The sequence below is a fragment of the Patiria miniata genome, unplaced genomic scaffold, assembly GCF_015706575.1.
Source record: "Patiria miniata isolate m_02_andy unplaced genomic scaffold, ASM1570657v1 HiC_scaffold_22, whole genome shotgun sequence".
NCBI lineage: Eukaryota > Metazoa > Echinodermata > Asteroidea > Valvatida > Asterinidae > Patiria > Patiria miniata.
Genome location: NW_024037061.1, coordinates 3,320,220 through 3,332,488, shown reverse-complemented (window position 1 = coordinate 3,332,488; position 12,269 = coordinate 3,320,220). Strand labels below are relative to the sequence as shown.

Genomic DNA, 12,269 nt, shown 5'->3' with positions numbered 1-12,269 from the left:
GAATGGCTAAACTGTCTGAGGTATTTATGAATCGACAATGAAATACATGTAATGGCTTCTGTGATATTGCAGTTCATCTTGCTTAACAAGTATGGCAGACTTACAACAAATAGTGCAATGTGTAATGGTAGCCGTGTGCGTTTTAAAAATAGGCAGTGCCAAACATTTGAAAGTGTTCATAGATGCTATGTACATTGCATGTTGACTTTATTATACATGTATTTAGGTTGTGTCTGAATACACACGCCAACTACATGTATGGTAGCCAACTAATTTGACACGAGTAAGATTTGAGGCTTTGCATGGTGGAGATGAAAGGTTTGCGGAAACACCATGTGCGAATACTTTCTCAACTAAGAGAATGGTTCTGAAAAGAACTAGAGGTATAAACACGACCACCCGGTCAGTGTGCTCTGACAGTCTTCAGGACTCTCCTGCAGACGGTCAGAGCATACTGACTGGAACGTCAAGTTTATACCTCTGGTTCTTTTCAGAACAATTCTCTTAGTTGAGAAAGTATTCGCACATGGTGTTTCCGCAAACCTTTCATTATTTAATTTGACACAGCCTAATACATGTACATGTACTTCATTTTCTATTGAGCATCGACTAAAACATGGGGCCGTTGGGCTATAGAAAAACTTGAAAAGAATGTTTTCACATACCTAGTAAAGTAATTCATGCCATTTCAACTTAGAACAGGTTTCGATAAACAGGAGATTGAAGTGATTTTTGTGGCAACAAATTTGGCATGATCAATGAGTGTTAAACTATTTCAAATTTGTAGGGCTTGACGTTGTAGCTGTAGCTTTTAAAGACAATCAGTAAAACTGTTTAGAAATATTCAAAAAAAAAGTAAAATGCAGAATGTGTTTTGTGTTTCGTTCATTAGAAATGTGTTGCAGAATGCGTGTACACAGTTTATTTCATTTCAAAGTCATGAAAAGGGTACTACCAGAATTAACAGCTCATTAAGTAAACACAAATATGGAGTCACATTCTTTAGCGGACAAGGACCTTTATTTTATATTAGCATCATGACAATACATTGTATACAGCAAGGGTAATGTTAGATCCAGAAATTCACACTAAATTAACTGGTACACTACAATTATCCATGATTTCATGGCATGCCCAGATAAAAAAAACCATGAACATTAAAAAAAATGTAGAACAAAATACATGTACGCCATTTTTATTTTCAACACAAAATAGGCCAATTTTATTACCCCAAAATTTCACAAAGGAAAAAGAAAGGAAAACTGTGAGCATTTTGCCAGCCAAATTACTAAGGTCTGACTTATAATTTTGAAATGTAGTTATTTTGACAACAAATTGTCTTTTATAGTTTGTAAGCCTCCAACAAATCTCAAAATGGCTGTAGCAACTGGCAAGTCATTAAACCCTTACCACCCCAACTCCATCAAAATCCATCCCCAATTTTGGTTGATTTTGGGGGACTTGGTCCAGAAGGCCTGGCGTGACTAAATATTGATGGAGTATGATAGACTTGGGCCTAATGGCCTGATGCAGTGCTAGGGGTATCTGATTGATTTTGCCTAGCTTCCTGTACTGCTATTGTGATGAAAGCCATGTGTAGCGAGTCCATGAATGTCAACCAGTGCGTCAGTGGTGGATTCCATTATGTCATGTACAGTTTTGTATTAGACGCACACTGATTGATGGATTTCGATGGAATTGGTCCAGTTTCTAGTACAAGACGCTAGGGAGTTAGGTTAACGAGGAAAATTCAATCTTTTAAACAGCACAGTGGGTTTTTCTTTCAGTTTTGAATGGCACATTTAAAAAAACACAAGCTCAGAAAATCGTCTGTGCTTACAGGTGTGCGTAGAGGTGCTCAGTCCACAACCCAAAAGAAGACCATCGATTTCAGTCCAATTTCTCTCCCAGGGCAGCGAGCCTCTCTAGGAGGGGAGGGTGAGAGTAGTGCCAGGTGGAGTACAGCCAATCGGCCAATGGGAAGCCGAGATTGTCCTTGTGGAGTTTGATCAGCGCCGACCGCAGCTCCGTGGCGCGGCGCAGCGACTTGGCGAAAGCGTCGGCCTGGAACTCTGACCGACGACACAGCACCGTCATGCAGAAGGAAATTAAGTACTTGTGGAAAAAAAGGTCATAATTCTTTGAATTCTTAGCGGAAATTACAAGCCAAGCCTTATAAATTATTTTGGCTGGAAATGGCATAAATCATGTTGGAAAGGGGAACAAAATAATGGAGGATTTGTTTTCAAAAACTCTGGATGCACCTCGTTGTAGGGCGAGAACACTAACTGAAAGATGATGACGAGGCCTATGAGAGTGGGTTGGACATCATAGAAACCAAACGCCTCAAACAGTTCCTTTCTCTCGATCAGGAGGCCGAAGAGAAACAGGCACAGGAACAAGTTCACCTGGAATGACATAGGAAAAGGTATCAGCAAGAGCAGAATGTGCTTCACCATGCACAAAATATCAGCCACAGCGGGGCAGCTGGCAGAAGCGGGCAGCGGGGCAGTTGCCTGCAGAGGCATGCAGCAGGGGAGCATCTGGCCAGGGGCAGTAGCAGGCATTGGGGCAGTAGCTCATAAGCGGGGCAGCAGCCAGCAGTAAGGCAGAAGCCAGCAACAGGGAAGCAACCAGCAGTGGGGCAGCAGAGAGGCAGCTGGCAATGGGGCAGCAGGGAAGCAGCCGGCAAAGAGGCAGCAGCTGGCAGCAGGGCAGTTGCCTGCAGAGGCATATGCAGCGGGAGAGCATCTGGCCAGGGGCGGGGCAGTAGCAGGCAGTGAGGCAGTAGCTGAAAGCGGGGCAGCAGCCAGCAGTGCAGCAGAAGCCAGCAACAGCGACCAGCTGGCAGAAGCTGGCAGCGGGGCAGCAGGGAAGCAGTCGGCAATGGGGCAGCAGCTGGAAGCACGGCAGTTGCCCTGTAGAAGCATGCAGTGGGGAAGCATCTGGCCAGGGGAGGGGGCATTAGCAGGCAGTGGGGCAGAAGCAGGCAGTGGGGCGCAGAATTAGCAGGCAGTGGGGCAGTAGCTCACAGTAGGGCAGCAGCCAGCAGTGCAGCAGAAGCCAGCAACTGGGAAGCAGCTGGCAATGGGGGCAGCAGGGAAGCAGCTGGCAATGGGGCAGCAGGGAAGCAGCCGGCAATGGTGCAGCAGCTAGCAGCAGGGCAGTTGCCTGCAGAGGCATGCAGCAGGGAGCATCTGAAGGGGAAAGGAAGCAGCCGCCAGTGGGGCTGCCGGAGCAGCCAGTAGTGTGGTTGCATCCAGCAACAGGGAAGCAGCCAGCAGCTAGGGTAGCAACCGGCAGCTGGGCAGCAGTAAGCTTGCAACGGAAGCATCCAGCAATAGGGAAGCAGCCAGCAGTGGGGCAGCAGGGCAGCAGTGAGGCAGCAGACAGCAGCAGGGAAGCATCTGGCAACAGGGAAACACTGCCAGCAGCAGGGCAGCAGGGCAGCAGGGCAGCAGCCAGCAGTATATTACCTGACTGATGACAAGATTTTTGAGGTTGTGGCTCAGTTTCCAGTGACCCAGCTCATGAGCCAGCACGGTAGCACCTCCTGGTCATTGCAACCAGTCTTCTTCTTTTCTCCCTCCTTGAGTCCTTTGCTGGCTCGTCTGCCACGTACACCCTCTTTTGGTCCGGTCTCCTCTCCTTTGTCTGGCTCCGGACTCTCGTCGGAGGATTCTCTTTTCTCCTTGGGTTTATCCTAAAGCAGAATGTAAGAGGAATAATGATGCGTACTTACAAAATGCACATAACCACCAGTATACTCACCCGGTGCATCATTACTCCACCTGCATGTACATGTACATTGGGCAGATGAAATTATGGTTGTCGCTTGGACCGATTGACGACTGTTTCATGTCGCATCCTAGATCCTGTGGGGAGGATGGCTTCTGCATCCTTTTTGTCCATAAGAAGACCTCTGGATTGTCCTTGTGGTGAACTTAAAGCTATAGTCCATGCAGCTATCCGAAAAGTAACTGGCGTAATATTATTGTTGAAAAACATACTTGGTTGAAAGATAGTAAGGGGACTAAACGTACTCCCTGTGAAATAATTCTTTCTGGCAAGCTGTCATTTTGAAGTAATCAACAAAAGAAGGCCTTTCCAACGGTGCTTCTTAAGACGCACCGTAGGAAATTTAAATTAGTAGTTCGTTTTGTTATTCGGCGAAGCGTGCGCAAGCATTTGCACGATGCACACGCATGGGCGGTTGCTGTAGTAATTTGTCGGATCAGTGCGTTTATCGCGTAGCTGCAAACGGCTCATTGAGAACGTGTCTCGGACGCTGAATTCAGGCCCAATAATTATATATACAGCTTGAATAGCTGAGATGAAACTTCATCAGGTTATAGTTGCTCCGAGTACCCTTCTTTAGATTTTGAGCACTTTTGTTGCTTCAAACGAACAAAATGCACAAATTACAAATGATGGACTATATATCTTTAATTCACCAACAAGATCAGCAAGGATCTTTTTCATGCCTGGCATTTTTTTTATTTATTCGTTTCTGATTTTAGTAGCAGGTGTAAGCTAGAGCATGAAGAGCAACTGTTAAAGTTTGCCAATAAAATGACACAAAAGGTGAAGAAAGGTGTTATGACTGCATTTTTAAACTTAATTTTAATAAAATTGGGATATTAAACATGTTAAACTTAAAGTAAAAAAGACAAGAATATTCTTATCTGATGAATTCAATTAATTTAAAGGTCACCCGTTTGTGTTAATATTTATTTTTTATTGAATAAATTTAAGCACTTGAACTAAAATGTTCAAAAGGTGTAAATTTACTTTGCAGTTTTTGCTTAGGAATTCCTTTTATTTATAAAGTAGGACCTTGTTATTTGTTCAGAAAAATAAGAATAAGATTTCCTTCGCGTCTGGCGAGCAGTGCGTCCGCGTGCGGTGAGAGAGGAAAGGACTGGAAACTTGTCCAAAATGATGTCTTATTTTAGCTGCGACAGGAAACAGCAGCGAATCATACGGAACAAGACGGTCATGACGGTATAAGGCGCATGTGTCAGCAGGGGAGAGTCCAACCTCATCTCCACTTCCTGCTTCCTATTCATGCTATTGGAAACGTGAGTCCAGTAAATCACATGAATCAGGATCGGAGGAGGTTGCAGGACATCGAGATCTTGCCAATTCTTGGGCCAGATGTTACCTTGAATTTCGTTCAAATGCAAGATTTGGCGTAAATGCAGATTCAACATGTTCAAGATAAGAATGCTTGATACCAGTAATGTTCAGTTTTTGTCACGGAAGGACGATTTCGCTAGGTTGATGATGGAGAGTCCAGAAAATTTTATAAGTAAGTGTTTCCTAACAAAATTGGAAATGTTTCTCAGTCCCAGAGTCATAAATAATCATCATTTTTGCAATGAATGAAAGGGAAAATACAACATTTGCAAACATCAAAAAATAAAACTACCAAATCTTGCTGGACTGTTAGTGAATGACAGTGTAAAGCATCCTGTAAAATCATGGCACCTGGTATACTGTCATTTTCAAGAAAAGTGGTATTTTTGTATCAATTTCCAATGCTGATCGGCCGATCAGCATTGGAAAAAACTGGGTTTTTTTTCAAATACTGGCCCCAGTTGACCATCGCACTTGTTTGCAATCGATTACACACCTATGGATGGGTACAAGCCAGCTAGACTGGTTCCCTGACCTTACAATTCCCCAATGTATGTAAACTGCTCTGTTTCTTCTTAAATGGAGTCAGGGAACCAGACTACAGGTAAACAATTGTTTTTCTTGGTTTTTACCCAAACCTCAAAAAAGTCAGTGTAACTATATTTGCTATATATTTCCAACTCCCCAATTCCATCCATTGCTGAAAATTACAGCAAAAGCAAATTATGTATATTCCCTTTAAGGCTTCATTGAGATGAAAAAAAAAGTGGCTTCACAATGCATGCCGGTAAAGTGAGACTTGCAGGTCGACATGTTAACTGTCAGTCATGTAGCGCGTGGCCGGCTCGATCACTTACACTTATGATTAAATGGGAATAAGTATTAGGCTTCATAAGCCTTTATGACCCCATATCTCTTCCAGTATTCGTCGAGCTCATGTTTGAAAGAAAAAATTGTAGTCTTGGCATTCACAACATAACTTGGTAGATCGTTGTAGGTCAGTAGGTGTTGACTATTCTCTGGGAGAAAAAATCTGGCCTGCATCTCAGGGCTTTGTTCATACCAGCTAGTCTTAAACATGTTAAAGATGGAAAGAATTCCATACTGTCCACCACTCATGATATGACCTGAGAAGTACCGAAAGTTGTAAATCTGATGAAGAATCACTAGGCCTATTTAAGGAGTGCCAGAATTCTTTGTCCATAGACTTTATGCAGGTCTCTGGAGGTCAGGAGTGGTGGCCCAGTATGGAATTCTCTCCGTAAGGATTTCTGTTGACTATCAATTTTTTGTCTGTTCTGTTGTTCTTATAACTGTAACCATCCAGCAACGACCGTGCTGCAGAGCTTCTGGCCAGAGAGGGCGCTGGGGCCACTGCAGGGGTGTCGGGCTTCATCGGCTTTGGTACGATGTCTGGGGACCTGGGCTACGTACTGGCCGCCCAGTCGCTGAGTTTGGAATCAGACCAGGACTTGTCGCTGGAGGCTGATTTCCGCATGGCACTGAGGAAGCCGACAAAGAGAGTAACTAAACTCGAGGTACCGTACAACTACCAGACAAACATGAATAGCATTTTGTGATTTTTTCTATTTCTTAATTTTTTTTTTTTAATTTGAAACCTATTACTGCCAAGGCATATTTGCTAGGATGCATCCTCAATCCTGCAAAATCCTCTAATTGCCTTCATTTACAACTCCATGCAGCCTTAATCCTAACGTACAAACTCTGTTATTTCTTGAATGTGGTTCTTGGAGGGGTGACCACTGCCTCAATCCTGCAAAATCCTCCAGCAATCACTGTCAATATGTTGAGGCACAGCCAGTGACATTTCAAGTATAATCTATGCCTAAATTTATATAGCTGAGCTTAACACAAGGTCTAGCCCAAGACCTTGACACAGTGCATTGTCCAAAATCATCCACACCTTTTTGCCAAAAAGCCTCAACCATGTCAACACTCAAAAAGTATACATGTACAGTGTTTATACAAATCTGTCTGTGACAAAGATCAGTTTGATAATGGCCAACATAGATCTCATCCTTCATGACTTTAAATCTAATTTGACCAAGATAGAAGGTATTAATTCTACCACCATAGCGAAAAAAATTTCAAACACATTTCAAACACACCCAAACCCCCCAAAAATATATTTAATATTTAAATTATATGTAACAGCAAAAATAAGAATGACTGGAAAGCCAATTTCTTAAGCTACTTTTAGATTAAAAATTACTGAAATTGCTCAATCCGTTCAAAAAAATACCACCATAATCACATTGACCCGTAAACTTATCTCGTCCAAAAAACCCCAATGTGTTGTGTGTTATTGACTGTGGGGAACAAAGAAAATGACACATAATACTGGCAGGCATTCAAAAGGACTTTGTTGCATATTTGTAAACTGAGGGTTTATCGCCGGTGATGTTTGAAGACAATTGTGACCACGATTCTTGAAATCGCATTTTTGGGAGAGACAGATTTAAGGGTCATTGTGTTTAACAGGCATGCAACTTTTCCTCGGATCAGCTGATTTCCTCTTTTTTTACTTCCCATGTGTGCCATTGAAAATAGAAAAACACTGTACAAAGTCTGGGAAAAAATTGAATTTCCTCTTTTTTGGTGATTTCCCAGTTGCATGCCTGGTTTAAATGATGATATTCTTTGAACGGATTGAGCAATTTAAGTATTTGTTATCATCTAAAAGTGATGAAATTGGCTTTTCAGTCATTGGCTTTTCCGCAATTCAGCGAAAAAGCCTTTCTTTTTTTTCTGATTTTTTTGGGGGGCTTTTTCGCAAATTTGCGAAAAAATCCTTTGTTTTTGTTCTGATTTTTTTTCCCCCCTTATTTCTTCTTTTTGTTCAATAAATCCCATAGACACGATATAAGTACATGCCACTTTTGGCATTTATCTTTTTCATACGTCATACAAATTAAGCACATGCATTGTTCTTATGGCAAAGTTGTGTCCCGGAGAGTGACGTCATGATAACGTCATCAGGGGTCACGTGACGTCATCACAAACGTGCATATTTTGAAGTCCTATATCTACAGAACTGTTAGTCTGATTGGGTTGAAACTTGGTATGTGGGTAGACCGGGATGTGTTATAGACACAAAAAAAAATAGGTGATGTCATGATGATGTCATCGTGCAATTTTATATGAATTTTTGAATTTTTGGACCTTCAAGCCATATCTCTCAAACGCAACATGCTAAATTCAAAATTCTTTTTGTATTTGGTTTGTTACGTAGGAGGTATATAAAAAAAAATTTGAATAATGTGTGACGCCATCATGACGTCGTCAAAAATGCGATTTTTAGGGAAAGTCTGATTGTCATGAAACTTGGTGGGTAGGTAGATAATGGTACTGGTATGCAAAATCCCAAGTGACATCACGATGATGTCATCGGTTGATTTTTAATGATTTTTTTAATATTTTGAATTTTATTCTGCTTCCAAAATTGTACACTTTCTTTCATCGGATTGATTTCAAACTTGGTACAATGAAAACAATATTACTAATAAGCATAATGCGAAAAAAGCCCTATGTTCTGTTGCCAACAGACATAGAACCTCTAGCATGTCTAGCTTTTTGGGGGTTTCTTCTTTTTGTTCCATGCTGCCAATAGACTTTGTACACAAGTTTAGTACACGCCACTTATGGCATTTATCTTTGTCCAAGGCCGAAAAAAAATAGTTCTGCTTCCGATTACATGCCTTTCAAAAATAGGGTCAATCGGTCTGAATTTTAAAAAAAAACATTTGGCCAATTTTTTTTTATGCAGATTGAATGGGGTATTATATGCGAAGTTGTAGCTTGAATTTTTTCCATTGCACTACGAAAGCTATACACAAAATGGCCACAAATAGTGAATAAAACCTACTTAGATTATAGTCAATATATTTACTTTCGGTAATTCGTAAAAAATAATGGAAAAATCAGGTCGTTCGCACCATATGCACAACGCTAGTCAAGACGGGAAGCTGGCCAAAACTTTGAAGTGTGTGATGCACTGTGCATGTGTGGCGCGGCCAACAGACCTCGTTTTTACGGTCAAAAATTTCGGGAAACACGCTGCATTGTATCACGTCAAATACGTGTAGTGCGATCTCAAAATGAACTCTTGAACACGGAAAATACATACATGTACACAGACAAGCTAGATCAATTCTGTGAATTAACTTGCAAAAATGTTCTTTCTCCATCGGTGTTTTCTTGGCATTTTTACGATGTCGAATCCAACCAGTTGACAGTGCACGTGCCCAATGCATAGCCATGCTAGCGCTAGCGATCGCATAGCCATTCACAGACTAGTTACTGCATTTTCATCATGTCTTCTAAATTGGCCCCTGAGCGGCGCGGCGGGAACCAGTCGTCGCCACATTGAGCTAGATTTACACACGTGATTATAGTCACCGTGACATCGAATGCGAAGTACATGTAGTTATATCCCGAAGCGAATTTGTAAAAATAACGGAGGTTTCTTTCGAAAAAAAAATAGCGAATGTAAGTAAGAAAACAAATAAATACAAGCATTTTTTTTATGCAAAAGTGTTGTCAAGAGGTATTTTGTGAAGACAGAAAAAACAACAGGTTTTTTATTTTTATTTATTCAATCATTATTATTGGGGTTTTTTTTAATCACTGTTTAAATTTTTAGGGTCGCAGCCTAAAAGTAGGGTCGGTCGGGTAACCGGAAGCAGAAGTATTATTTTTTTTTTGGCCTTATCATTCAAATTAAGCATATGCATTGTCCTTATGGCAAAGACGTGTCCCGAAGAGTGACAGCATGATTATGTCATCAGGGTTCACGTGACGTCATCACAAACATGCATATTTTGAAGTCCTATATCTACAGAACTGTTAGTCTGATTGGGTTGGAACTTGGCACCGTTATGTACAATGTACATAGACCGGGATGTGTTAGGTAAAAAATGATGTGACGTCATGATGACGTCATCGTGCGATTTTATATGAATTTTTGAATTTTTGGACCTTAAAGCCACATCACGAACGCAACGTGCTAAATTCAAAATTCTTTTTGTATTTGGTTTGTTAGGTAATAGGTATATGCACACAATTTTGAAAAATGTGTGATAAAATCAAGTTTGGTGTGAATTTGAAGCATTTTGAAGCACATGTATTATTATGAACAAAACAAGGTTTGGATGTAACAGGATGTGGCTTCCGGTTACATCCACAACTTCTCCATAGTCATTACATGTATATAGTTTGTGTACAAATTTACCAACTTTCCAGAATCATGTGACTTAAATTTGAATGAATGGTTAAACCACAATGTATGGGCTATCAAATAATCAAAACTTGTGTAAGCAATTTGAAAATTTGACCCCAATGTCACACTTTGTCTCTCAACTTTGTGGAATGACCCAATTGCAAATGATTACACCATGAAAAAAAACATACTTTTGTTCTAGATAAACATCACGCCACCTGCAGCTGCCTCCAAAGTCCAACTCCAATAGCATTTTGTGATTTTTTCTATTTCTTAATTTTTTTTTTTAATTTGAAACCTATTACTGCCAAGGCATATTTGCTAGGATGCATCCTCAATCCTGCAAAATTCTCTAATTGCCTTCATTTACAACTCCATGCAGCCTTAATCCTAACGTACAAACTCTGTTATTTCTTGAATGTGGTTCTTGGAGGGGTGACCACTGCCTCAATCCTGCAAAATCCTCCAGCAATCACTGTCAATATGTTGAGGCACAGCCAGTGACATTTCAAGTATAATCTATGCCTAAATTTATATAGCTGAGCTTAACACAAGGTCTAGCCCAAGACCTTGACACAGTGCATTGTCCAAAATCATCCACACCTTTTTGCCAAAAAGCCTCAACCATGTCAACACTCAAACAGTATACATGTACAGTGTTTATACAAATCTGTCTGTGACAAAGATCAGTTTGATAATGGCCAACATAGATCTCATCCTTCATGACTTTAAATCTAATTTGACCAAGATAGAAGGTATTAATTCTACCACCATAGCGAAAAAAATTTCAAACACATTTCAAACACACCCAACCCCCCCAAAAAAATATTTAATATTTAAATTATATGTAACAGCAAAAATAAGAATGACTGGAAAGCCAATTTCTTAAGCTACTTTTAGATTAAAAATTACTGAAGCATTTTGAAGCACATGTATTATTATGAACAAAACAAGGTTTGGATGTAACAGGATGTGGCTTCCGGTTACATCCACAACTTCTCCATAGTCATTACATGTATATAGTTTGTGTACAAATTTACCAACTTTCCAGAATCATGTGACTTAAATTTGAATGAATGGTTAAACCACAATGTATGGGCTATCAAATAATCAAAACTTGTGTAAGCAATTTGAAAATTTGACCCCAATGTCACACTTTGTCTCTCAACTTTGTGGAATGACCCAATTGCAAATGATTACACCATGAAAAAAAAACATACTTTTGTTCTAGATAAACATCACGCCACCTGCAGCTGCCTCCAAAGTCCAACTCCAAGTCTCTAGAAACGCTACAAAGTAAACTGATAGGCCTAACCATTTTAAAGTAATTGAAAGGATTATTTTTTTGGCCTCAATTATTTTTTTCCCTTTAGTTTAGCACATTTTCAGTTACTGTTAATCAGTATTGAGATTTTTCTAATTCATATTAAACACTGTGAAATTATTGGGCCTATTTTGAATTTGAGTGGGCACTTGGAAACTACAAATGTAGCCCCAGTCAACAATGGTTTACATGTATGGCCCCTCACTGGAGTAGACTCTGTACTTCAGCACAGAGTCTATCAGTGCGGGGCCTGATAGGGCTATTGAAAAAAGACAAGAAATGCTTATCTAACCATGGAGCTGTTCCATGATCTAACACAGCACAGTAACATACAGGGTTGTTTACCGGTAATACTACTACAGGGCGTCCTGAAAAAAATGGTGCATGTCAAACCCTTCCGGTTTCCTCTGCGGATCCTGGGACAATTTTCATTCCTACGGCACTGGTATTTTTGAGTGGCATGAGTTCACCGCCCCTACAACCACTCGCCAAGGCACCAGCCCATTTCAGCATGGCTGGCGGTCCGAGGATTTGTTCCAAGGCGGCATCACACACCATGACCGCACC

At 40.7% G+C, this 12,269-nt stretch overlaps 1 long non-coding RNA gene across 1 annotated transcript; it reads right to left on the bottom strand.

Annotated features, from left to right (window-relative positions):
• Positions 1–1,785: 1,785 nt before the first annotated feature.
• Positions 1,786–3,583, bottom strand: LOC119730352. The gene is made up of 2 exons (XR_005271365.1): positions 3,477–3,583; positions 1,786–2,408 (listed from the first exon to the last, which is right to left on the bottom strand). It is a non-coding gene; the product is annotated as an uncharacterized LOC119730352 (long non-coding RNA).
• Between the last annotated feature and the right edge of the window lie 8,686 nt (positions 3,584–12,269).